Source organism: Kogia breviceps, chromosome 3, assembly GCF_026419965.1.
Source record: "Kogia breviceps isolate mKogBre1 chromosome 3, mKogBre1 haplotype 1, whole genome shotgun sequence".
Lineage (NCBI taxonomy): Eukaryota > Metazoa > Chordata > Mammalia > Artiodactyla > Physeteridae > Kogia > Kogia breviceps.
The window spans coordinates 141,818,050-141,830,252 of record NC_081312.1 but is presented as its reverse complement, the minus strand read 5'-3'; the positions used below and the strand labels follow the sequence as shown (position 1 = coordinate 141,830,252).

At 43.8% G+C, this 12,203-nt stretch overlaps 1 protein-coding gene across 1 annotated transcript in view; it reads left to right on the top strand.

Moving 5' to 3' along the window:
* Nucleotides 1–12,203, top strand: part of GCNT3 (glucosaminyl (N-acetyl) transferase 3, mucin type) — a 104,365-nt gene that overhangs the window by 88,356 nt on the left and 3,806 nt on the right. The window lies entirely within an intron of this gene.

Below are 12,203 nucleotides of genomic sequence, written 5' to 3'. Positions count from 1 at the left end.
AGTCCTGTGATCTGAGGTTGCCACTGTGAACTTTGGGTCAGAAGGCTCCTAGCTTTCAGATTTGGTTCCCAAGCCTTGTCAAATGTCTCTCCCTGGCGCTTTTACATTCTTCCTGTCCCTCACAGCCCTCTCCTCTTGCTATCCACATTGACCAGCCACCCACCTGGTTGGACCCTCATCATATCCACTTGACCACTGTAATATCTGCCTCACAGCCTTCCTCACTGCCAGTCTTTTTTTTTTCGCGGTACGCGGGCCTCTCACTGCTGTGGCGTCTCCCATTGCGGAGCACAGGTTCCGGACGCGCAGGCTCAGCGGCCATGGCTCACGGGCCCAGCTGCTCCGCGGCATGTGGGATCTTCTCGGACTGGGGCACGAACCTGCGTCCCCTGCATCGGCAAGGAGACTCCCAACCACTGTGCCACCAGGGAAGCCCCTCACTGCCAGTCTTTTTCTCCTTCCTTCCATCCCTGGTAAGATCCACCTCCAACTAAGGATTTTTGAACTGTGGCTCTGACATGATGTTTGTAGGACAAAGACACCAGGCAGCAGGAACACAGAATTTCTTTTTTTTCTTTTTCTTTTTTAAAATTTTATTGAAGTATACTTGACTTACAATATTGTGTCAATTTCTGGTGTACAGGAAAGTGACTCAGTTATACATATATATTCTTTTTCATATTCTTTTCCATTATGGTTTGTCTTAGGATGTTGAATATAGTCCCCTGTGCTATGCAGTGGACCTTGTTCATCCATCCTATATATAATAGTTTGCATCTGCTAATCCCAAACTCCCAATCCTTCCCTCCCCACCCCCTTCCCTTTCCCCCTTGGCAACCACAGTCTGTTCTTTATGTCCACGAGTCTGTTTTTTTCCACAGATATGTTGATTTGTATTGTATTTTAGATTCCACATATATGTGACATCATATGGTATTTGTCTTTCTCTTTCTGACTGATTTCACTTAGTATGATCATCTCCAAGTCCATCCGTGTTGCTGCAGATAGGATTATTTCATTCTTTTTGATTGCCGAGTAATATTCCATCGCGTATATGTGCTACATCTTCTTTATCAATTCACCTGTCCGTGGACATTTAGGTGGTGTTTCCATGTCTTGGATATTGTAGATAGTGCTGCTATGAAAAAGCTAGTCTTTCAGATTCAGGGTTAGGGGTTAGGGTTCAGGTTTAGGGTTAGGCTTCCCACACAGTGAGGAAACAGAGACCAAGTGAAAGTCACACAGGGAGGGAGGGGAATCCTTTTGAAGAGGGTAGTATATCAGGTTGAATGTGCTGGGACAGTCTCTGGAAACTGGCTTTGTGCATAAATCCCAACTATTACCTGTTCCCCTGTCACTTCCATTGCAAAGTACAGGGCAGAAAATATTTCCATTAATGGGCATGGAGCAGGGCGTGCCAATTAATCCAAGCTTTTGCCCACTTCTACCCCAGAAAGGGCTGGCTTCCTTCTTCTACCACTCATTGGATCATGTGGCTGGTTTGTCCTGACACTCCCATAATTAATTCTGTTTTGTTTTGTTTTTTTTCACTGTCCGTTTCTGCTTTCTTCCAGACCCCTGGCCTCCCAGCGCTACTTCTTTCTTCCTTCACGAATACTACCTTCTAACCTCTCCTTTTTGTGGTTCTCCCCCAGGGAACCAGTAAGTGAGTGAGTCCCTTAAACTTTTCCTCTACAACTCGAATTGAGTCAGCTTTGTGTTAGATGCTGTATATCTTTGCACGATTGCCTAGATCACAGTACACATCATATCCACTTTCTTGCAATTGGGGTCCTGATTAGAGCCCACAAGAATAGTTATGTAAATAACACCTGAGTTATCTGGGCTCTGCCACTCAGGATGTAGCCAAGATTAGATGGTCCCTAACAGAGGTAATAAAGTGCCATGTGTAATACCAACTGAGATGTAATTTGTTTGCTTTCTGTTTCTTTAGCCAGGTTCTGATTTCCTGTCCAAAATCGCCAGCATTGTGTGGTTTTTCAAAATCACTGACTGGTGTTTACATAATCAAAATTGAATGCAGTTTTGGAACTTAGTGACACCTCCAGTTCAAGCCAGCACTGTGTCCTTAGGCCCCCATACTCGCCCCTCCCTCCATTCATTGGTGTTTGGCTTTTTCCTGAAGTGCCAAAGCCAAAAGGCTCATAGCTTTTTTTTCAAAGCATAGCTGTTTGGTCCTAGCATAATCATTACCTTGACTATTTCATTCCATACATCAAAATATATTCAGATGGATCCAAAGTTTAAATGTAACAAATCGCAGAACATTTTTTAAAAGAAAGTGTGAGTGGGGGCTTCCCTGGTGGCGCAGTGGTTGAGAGTCCGCCTGCCGATGCAGGGGACACGGGTTCGTGCCCCGGTCTGGAAAGATCCCACATGCCGCGGAGCAGCTGGGCCCGTGAGCCATGGCCGCTGAGCCCGCACGTCCGGAGCCTGTGCTCGAGAGACCACAACAGTGAGAGGCCCGCATACCACAAAAAAAAAAAAAAAAAAAAAAAAGAAAGTGTGAGTGAATATTTGTATGACCCTGGAATGGAATTGGGCTTTCTAAGGATGATATGAATTTCGGAAGCCAAAGGGAAAAGATAGATAAATTTAACTACATAAAATAACCGCAAACTTCTACGTATCAAATGTTGCACCTTGGAAAGAACCCTATAAAACATAGTCAAAGTCAAACAACACACTGGGATGAAATACCTCCAAAACCAGAACAGAGGATAATTAACTAATAAATTCAAAGAGCTCTCACAAATGAATAAGAAAAACTAACAATCCAATAGAGAAATGCGTAGAAAAAAATCAACAGGAAAGAAATTTAAAAAGAAATGTAGGGAATTCCCTGGTGGCCCAGTGGTTAGAACTTGTCGCTTTCACTGCTGGGGCCTGGGGTTCAATCCCTGGTTGGGGAACTAAGACCCCGCAAGCCACAAGGCATGGCCAAAAAAAAAAAAGAAATGCAATGGCCAAAAGCATGAAAAGAAGCCCAAGCTTACTAATAATCAAAGAAAAGTAGATGAAAATCATAGTAGGCAATCATTTGTCATCTATTGATTGTGGAAAAGACAAAAAATGAAAGATAATACCAGGTGATGATGAGGGGAAACAGGTACTTTTATGGTTAAAGTGGGTAAAACCTTTTGGGTAGTGCCAATTAAACAATTTTAAATCTGCATAATCTTTGACCTAGAAATTATTCTTCTAGTAAATTATTAGAAGTTATTTTTATAGAATAAATTATTCTATAAAAATAACGAATGTACAAAACTATAATTTTTTTTTTTTTTTTCGATACGCGGGCCTCTCACTGCTGTGGCCCCTTCAGTTGCGGAGCACAGACTCCGGACGCGCAGGCTCAGCGGCCATGGCTCACGGGCCCAGCAGCTCCGCGGCATGTGGGATCTTCCCGGACCGGGGCACGAACCCGCGTCCCCTGCATCAGCAGGCGGACTCTCAACCACTGCGCCACCAGGGAAGCCCAGAATAATATATTTTGACTGCTGTTGATATGCATCCTTCTAGAAGATTCCTACAAAGATGCTGGATTAATAGCTCTTAATAGGTTCAGTGATCCTCCGTCCCTTCAGAGAAGGTCAGGGTTTAGCCACTCAATCACCTGCTCACTCACTAATTGCACAAACATTCGTTGTGCACCTGAGGCAGTGAGTGAGGTTAAGTAAACTGACTCTGAAGTGGGATTGCCTAAGTGTGAACCCATCACGTGGCGGTCTTCTCGGGCAGGTTAATTTCTTCCCTTACACATGATCCACTCTACCTTCCATCGTGGGTGGGGAAACTGAGGCCCAGTGAAGGTACAGGCTGCATCCTAGGTGGCTTCCCAGTTAGAGAGAGGCCGAGGCTGAGCTAGAACTGTCCCAGGAGAGGCAGCCTGGCTAGGAATTGTATTCCTAGTGTGGGCAGCTGGCATGCAGAGGGGATAAGTGGGTGGGAGCCGGGCCAGACATCAGGGTACAAATTCTGGCCCTGCCACCTACTAGTTGTGTAGTCTGGGATAAGTTACTCAGTGTCTCTGTGCCTTACAGGATTTGTTGTGAGAATTAAATGTAAAGTGTTTAAGACGGTGCCCGGCACACAATATGTCTCGGTCTATGCTGATGATTATTATTTGCAAGGTACTAGGGATTAAAAGGTGGACCAGAAATCACAGTCCTTGTAACTGAAGGAATTTATGACACAGTGGAGAAGAGAGTGCGAGAAATACTATGATGAGGTAATGTTTCAGGATGTTAAGAGAGCAAGGAAGGGGGGCCTCCAACCCAGGCTTGGAGGGTCAGGGGAGGCTGCCCAGGGGAAGCCACAGCCAAGCTGAGACCTAGAGGAGGCAGAGGTGGTCATTCCCTCTGGGTGGACAGAACAGCCGGGGTCAAAGTCCAGAGCTGAGATTGAGCCTTGTTATTTCCAGGAACTGAAAGTAAAGCAGGAGAAATCCCTGAGCACAGGTATCATGATTTTGAGGATAAGGCGACTAAGGTGGACTTTCCGCCTGGCTGTTTCCTCTACCCCTACTATTTGCCTGACTGATCTCTTTACCCATCAAGTATTAGCCTAAATGCCACCTCCTCCAGGATGTCTTCCAGGTATCCCACTTTCCCACAGAGCTTTATGTCTACTTGGTACGAGTACCCTTGGTACTTTCCAAACTTTATTGTCCCTGCTTGTTGATTGCTCTTCCTACCAAACTAGGAGCTCCTCCCTGGTGACATTTGCACAGCACTTGTTTACCAATGCATACCTGTTAGTATGGATGAGATAACAGAGGCCAGGAGAGGGTCCAGGAGCTTCCCAAGGATAAAGGGAGATAGAATTTTCACTCAAGTTCTTAAATTCCACAACGGTTACACCATCGACTCACGTCCACTACGAACTATGGGAAGCAGGTACATAGCCAGGCCAGATGTGGGCTGTAGCCGAGCTTTGCCGGTCAGGGCAAAGACAAAGCTTGTTACACAATATTTTGTAATAACCTATAAGGGAAAAGAATCTGAAAAGGAATATACATATATGTACACATACACGCATCTATATATAAAACCAAATCACTGTGCTGTGCACCTGAAATTAACATGACATTGTAAATCAACTTGACTTCAATTTTTTAAAAAAAGACAAAGCCCATCTCTGATGAGCTGGAACTACAGTATTTGAGGGCTTGAGAGGTACCGAGGACCAAGTTCAGTCTGTTTGGCCTCTCAGTTGCTCAGGAATCCACTCTGCCTTCCTGACTGATAGGTGTGGGTTGGAGAGAAGTCATAGAGGCCACTGGTTTCTACAGGCCTGCACTCCCCCTCCTCACCTTTCCATCTGCTCTCCACCCAAGAAGGTAGACTCTCTGCCTGGGGCCCAGCATGTTGTCTCAATGGTCTATGCCTGAAAGATGGCAATGACCATAACCACACACATGAAACCTTCTAGGGGTCCAGAGTGTACACAGCTTATGGGCTAGGACAGCCTAGAGAGGGCCTTACCCTAGAAATGCTTTCTTCATGTGCTATCCAAAAGGATGGCATGAAGAGCCGGTAGTTTCCTTATTTCTATTTTGTTTTTTAAGCCCAAGAAAATAGAACTAAGATGTACTGTGTGTTGTTTTGTCATTTGATACATTTTTATATTTTCATATTAGTTGTCATGATGGTCATTTTCCTTTAAAAGATCATATGAGTAAGTGAGGTGGCCTTTTGTGAGTGTTAGGTGGTGCAAGTATTTCAATTGTCTTGTTCAAGTTGCTCTCATTATAAAAACTTCCAATTTTACATTCATTAAAAAGGTACTTCTATTAGTATCCAGTTAGACATCAATATATGCACATACATACATATACACATGCACACGATCCTACTTTCCCCCCCAAAATAAAGACTAGATCTGTTCACATAGATCTGCAAAGAGGTAAAATCATGGTTGACTTCTGCAGTCAAAGACAGCATGATTTTTTTTTTTTATTGAAGAATAGTTGATTTACAATGTTACGTTAGTTGCTGGTATACGGCAGTGATTCAGTGTGTATATATATATATATATATATATATATATGTGATATGTCACACATATATATAATATGATTCATATATATGTATATATATTTTTCATTTTAAAATTATGGTTTATTGTAGGATACAGAATATAGTTCCCTTTGCTATACAGTAGGACCTTGTTGTTTATCTATTTTATATATAGTTGTTAGTATCTGCTGATCCCAAACTCCTAATTTATCTCTCCCCAACCCCGTTTGCCCTTTGGTAACCATAAGTTTGTTTTCTATGTCTGTGAGTCTGTTTCTGTTTTGTAAATAAGTTCACTTGTACCATATTGTAGATTCCACATATACGTGATATAATATAGTATTTGTCTTTCTCTTTCTGACTGACTTCACTTGGTATGATAATCTCTAGGTCCATCCATGTTGCTGCAAATGGCATTATTTCATCCTTTCTTTATGGCTGAGTAGTATTCCATTGTATAAATATATACCACATCTTTTTTATCCATTCCTCTGTCAATGGACATTTAGGTTGCTTCCGTGTCTTGGCTATTGTAAATAGTGGAAGGCATTATTTTGTTTTGCTTCCTAAGATGATTCTAAAATAGCTTTTTTGAAAAAAATAGAAACTATATAATACCTGTGCATTCTAGATAAATTAGAAAACGGGTGAGACAAAAAGAAGGAAATAGAAAACCAGTAGCAATCACACAACCCAGAATACCGTGCTTAATATTTTAGTGCATTCCTTTCCAGACTTTTTCCTGAAATGTGTTTTTAAATAAGACACAAACAATGGTGGTGGTGGTATGGGGATGGGAGAAGTTGTGGTAGAGAGAATGGGAATTAGAGCTCCTGTTCTGTGCTCTGCAGGCTTCAGACTAACTTCTTTTTACTTCCCTGAAACCTATGCCTTTTTCATACCTATGTTTCTAAATGTCCCTGAATTAGGAAACAGCTTCTGTATGGGTTAAGAATTTGTGACTCATGTAAGAGACCTGAAAAAGTAGTGGCTGTATAAGGCAAAAATCTGTTTCTTTCTCATATAAATGAAACCCAGAGGTAGGCATTCTAGAACTGGTGAAGTGGCTCTATGGTATGACTGTCTTTCAGCTCATGACTTCCTTTCTCATTGTTGCCTCCAGGTCCTAGATAGCTGCTGGAGCTCCAACCATTACATTTGCATTCATGATAATAAAAGAAGGAAGGGAAGAAGGGCTTAGCCTCTCCCTTTTAAGGAGCTTTCCCAGAAGTCCCCTTTGATACTTTCAGTTGTAATTTTATTTATGATTTCTTCATAGTCGGATCTATTTCTTTTTTGTTTATAATTTTCAGGTTTTGGTGTAATAGTAAAAATATCTTCCCCACCTAGCTATCATTAAAGTATTCTGTATATTTTCTGGAATTTTAGAACTGTTTTTTCTTTTTAGTTTTAATCTGAAATTTATTTATGTTTATAGAGTGGGGTCGAGAGCTAACATTCTTTTTCCAAATGGCTGCAGTAAAGGGACATTTTCTTTAACCCACAATATGTGTTCCTCTTGGAGCCATTAGCCAAGATCCTTCCCTAGACGGTGCAAGAGGCACCCAGACAAATTCTTAATCTTTTTTTTCTAGATTTCATTCAGACCTATACTAATTTGTTCGCACTTGTACTGCTAACCATTCCCTTTTAGTTTTAACCTCTGGACCTCCATCGTATCCAACACATGTCTCGTTTTGCACTCATACATGGCATTATACTCCATTTTCAAACATTTCTGCCACACAGGACTGTGAGCACCTTGAGAGTAGGGACTGTCTTAATCCACTTGGTATCTCTAACACTGAACATTTCACAGCTTCCTCAATCAGTGTTAAACTGACTGAACAAATGAAAGAGTGTCATGTTCCATGCCATTTGTTAGTAGTTCCCTTTAAAAGGTTACTTTCTAATGACTCAGTAGGAAGTACCTTAATCTCTGAGTTAAATCTCATTTTGGGGAGGTTAACTTCTGAGGAAGTTTCCTAAACAAAATTAATCCCATTAATGCTGTTTGGATTTCAATTGGTTTCAACTCTGTGGCATTGTATTTTCTGTGGACAGTTGGGGGGCACCTCCATACATCAATTCCAGTAACTATTAGTAAGCCAGGGTTTCAAGACTCCAGTACTTAGAGGACCTCTCAGGGACCTCTGGGGAAGCTGTTCATTCAGGAAACATTCCTGGTGCATCTGTCACTTGGAAACTCTCATGCTAGCTGCTCTAAGGAGGCAGAGCTGAGTTAGAAATAGTCTCTGCCCTTGGGATCAGGACACCACAATGAGGATGAGTGAGCTTTGATGAGTTCATGGGGGGTGGGTGGTATAGAAAAAGCCTAGCTGTGGCCGCCCCTCGGTCTGCGGTGCTGAGAAGCAGGAACCCTGGCCTTGGTAGAAATCAGAGCATCACCCAAAGATGAGGCATGGGGAGTAAGGAAAGGTGGCCTCCTTTATAATTTAGCAAATGATTCACCTTGGAAACATGAGGAGCAGGGAGGAACAAGTTGGATTATTTCACCCAAGGAGTTCTGTGGGCTGTTTTTTTGTTGTTGTTGTTTTCTCTCTTGAATCTCTTTTTTCTTTCACTCTAGGTGGAGTGTGTCCAGGGGGAGGGAGAGCTTTGGGTGCGTAGAGGGAGTGGATGTCTGGGTGGGACTGGAGAGTGCCCCCAGCCAGCCAGCAAATCTCAGCTGACCCTGAGCTGTGTCCTACATCCCTGAATGGAGACAAAGATGATCCTACTGAGTCTTTGAACCACTTCTCTGTGGCCAGAGATCATAGCCCATCTTCTCCAAGAGCCTACTGATACAGAACACTGAATAAGGTTAGGGCTCAAAGTACCCGCACCCCATTTTCTTCAGTACCTTTTGTCTCTTTCAGACTCCAGCTCCACCCATCGGGTAACACATTAACTTGGCTTGCTTATCTCTTTCTATTTCCTGCCTCTCTCAGTCATGGCCTCTTCTCCTTAGCCAGACAGTGAGGCTCCCCTGGCTCTCCATAACCACATGCAACCTTTCTCTTCTGCACAGCCTTAGAATTCTGCCAACACCTACTGTGCTGGGTGCTGAGAGAGAACGAATATGATTTCCAGGAGCTTGTAGTCTAATGAGAGGACAAAACTGACACATACTAGAGATAAACACTACCATGATGAAATAAGTAAAAGGGTGTATTTGCCAGCTTGTAAACTCAGCTTAAAATGGTTGGATCCCTGCTGCTTGGGCCTTCCTCTGACCCTCTTGTTGGGACTGCAGGGTCCCCTGTACCTCCATCGAAGTTAACACCAAACTCCACTGGATTCTTCCAGATCCACCCTGATGAGCCTGGCTTAGTCTCCCCATTATTGGAACGCTTAGACCATGTCACAGACATACAGGGATTTACAGTTCAAAATAGCAGGAGGCAAAACTATCTGCCCAATAATCAGACTAAACTCATGATTAGCAGAAAAGGCTTGAGGGGTCTGAGCGGGAAAAGTCTACTATTTCAGAAACGACACCATAGCAGTAGTCATTGTGGGAACTCTGGACTGTGTTAGGCTTATACTTATTATCGGGTTTAATGTTGCTTTTATTCTCAGTACTTGAGGGAGCTGAGTGCCCTCGTCATTTTCAGTGCTTGGGAGTTGTAAGTATCTTTACTTAATCCTGGACCCTTGGACACATTTGCCCCCAGGCTCACCTGGCTCTGTTGGGCCTCAGCAGGGCTAAAAGAAACCCTCATGAAGGGATTCATTCCTTAGGTCTGGGCTCCTAGACCTTGAAACTTGCCTGCTCCCCAGGCACTCTGGGTCTGGGCTCTTCCTCCCTCTTAGCAGTGCCCCACCTTCTCTTTAAGGCCAGCACGTCGGAGGCCGGCTGGCCGTTAAGATGGGGAATCTGCTGCTTTGTGATCTCTGCGGGTTGCCGGGCTCCTGATCTTCCTACCCCTCTCTCCAGCTATTCTGTTTCCTCTCTTGCACTTCCCTGGGCTCAGCTGCTGCTCACCTCTACCCTCTGCAGTGCTAACACTGACCGCTTAAACGGAGCCTCTTTCCAGAGCAGAGAGAAGGGGACAATTCCGGGTCTCTTCCCCGATCTACCCACATCACCAGCATCAATACTTTTCCTTGATCCAGAGTTAAAGAACACTATTTGTACCCTCCTTGAGCTATTCTGTGATCTGGTACTGGAGACTACTTAACAGTAACCTTCACCCAGGGCCTGCATATGCCAGGTTTTAAGTCAAGTCTCCCATATGTGTTATCTTGTTTAATCTTCGCAGCAATCCTATAAAATAGCTATTAGTATTAGCCCCAGTTATACCAAGGAAATCACTGAAGCACAGAGGGTTTACAGAATTTGCCCATGGTCACACAGCTAGAAAGTAGCAGGGCCAGGATTCAGACCTAGCTCTCTCCTGCCAAAGCCCAGGTGTGCCCATAACTACTAGCCACTTGGTGTTACTCATACGTAGATTATCTTTTTTTTTGCGGTACGCGGGCCTCTCACTGTTGCGGCCTCTCGCGTTGTGGAGCACAGGCTCCGGACGCGCAGGCTCAGCGGCCATGGCTCACGGGCCCAGCCGCTCCACGGCATGTGGGATCTTCCCGGAACGGGGCACGAACCTGTGTCCCCTGCAATGACAGGCGGACTCCCAACCACTGCGCCACCAGGGAAACCCACACAGATTATCTTAACAAAATATATCCACAATTTGTTAATGTTACATTAGCATATATTTAGCAAATAAAAGTGGATACCTGTTTTGGTTACCTTAAAAATCAAATATTTAAAATATTTTCTCTCTATTGAGAGATTCTTTGATTTTTTTTATGGGAAAGAAGGTAGGACTTTGAGGTGGCCACCAAAGAGAAGTAAGATATAAACAAATTGGAAAGATTTTGCTAGATTTCGATACTGGAGCAAGTGTTTCTCCTTTAATCATTTTTGCCTTGGAGTGACCAAAGCTGACAGAAGACAGAGCCGGTGGAGAGGGGCCAATAAAAGAGCAGGCGCACATGACTCCATATGGCTCCATGCCATTGGTCTGTCTTCATCTACAGTCAGAAACAGGCAGAGGAGGTCCGAAAAGAAGAAAAGACCTAAATTCCCGGTGCTTTATTGGGGGCTGCATAAACAGTTCTTGCAGGAGGAAGGCAACACTAACTCATCTTTGTTATTAAGCTGCTGTCTTCAGATGAAGCCCGCCCTCCTGGACTCAGCTTTGTGATGCTGGATGAGGGAAGTCTACAAATCACGTTTGTGCTTTGCCAGCTGCCACCTATTAGGCTCTGCCAATAGGGGGCGTTGGAGGAAGGCAGCCTGGAGGCGGGACTTCCTGTTGGCTTTGTACGTATTTCCTGCTTCTGTGAGCGTCACTATGTCAACACCCTTTTCCTTTGCAGTGGTGGTTCCTTTATGTAGCTGCACTGAATCTAGTTTACAGTAACGGAGCACAGAGACACCAGGCACCTCAGGAGAGGTCTGGATCTCAGCCTAGGAGGCCCTCCTCTGAGCTCAGAGACCCCAGCACCAACCAGAGGTCTGAGTTGCCGCTTGTTGGCATCCCTCTTACCAAATTCTCAATAATCCCCCAATATTTTCCTCCTTTCTCCAGCCTAGGGGTGGTAGTTACTTCCAGCAGTTGTTACTTCCTTAATAATTTAGCATCATCTACCCCTCCCCCTGCTTTCCGTTATCTACTTACCTTGATACCTGGTTAAGTTCTTCATGTGAAATTATTAAATTTGTTATTTCAAATATTTGGCCAGAATGCTGCGTATTTGGAGGGGTGTTTTGGGGGTGATGGGGAGAGGCAAACAGTGACAAACAACGTCAGCAGTTTTGAAGAAGTAACTTTTCACACTGTATTGCCAAAACCACCCATGGGGCTCTCACTGAAGTCCAACCACCCTTAGTGCTAGCCTGTTCAGATTGCCAGGAACCCTAGACTCACAGACATTAGCGATGGAGATCTACAATTTGGAGCCCCGAGGATATTTCTCCAACCTACAAATGATTAACAGTCATGGGAAGACAGGCAAATGAATTTTTTTTTGAGCAGTTGCCATGGAAGAGCAAAGTCTGTTTTTCACAGACTTTTCCTTTAAAGTAAAACAACAAAAGAAATAATCCTTGAAGGTCATTTTAATTGCTTCCCTCTTCAGTGAAATTCAGGG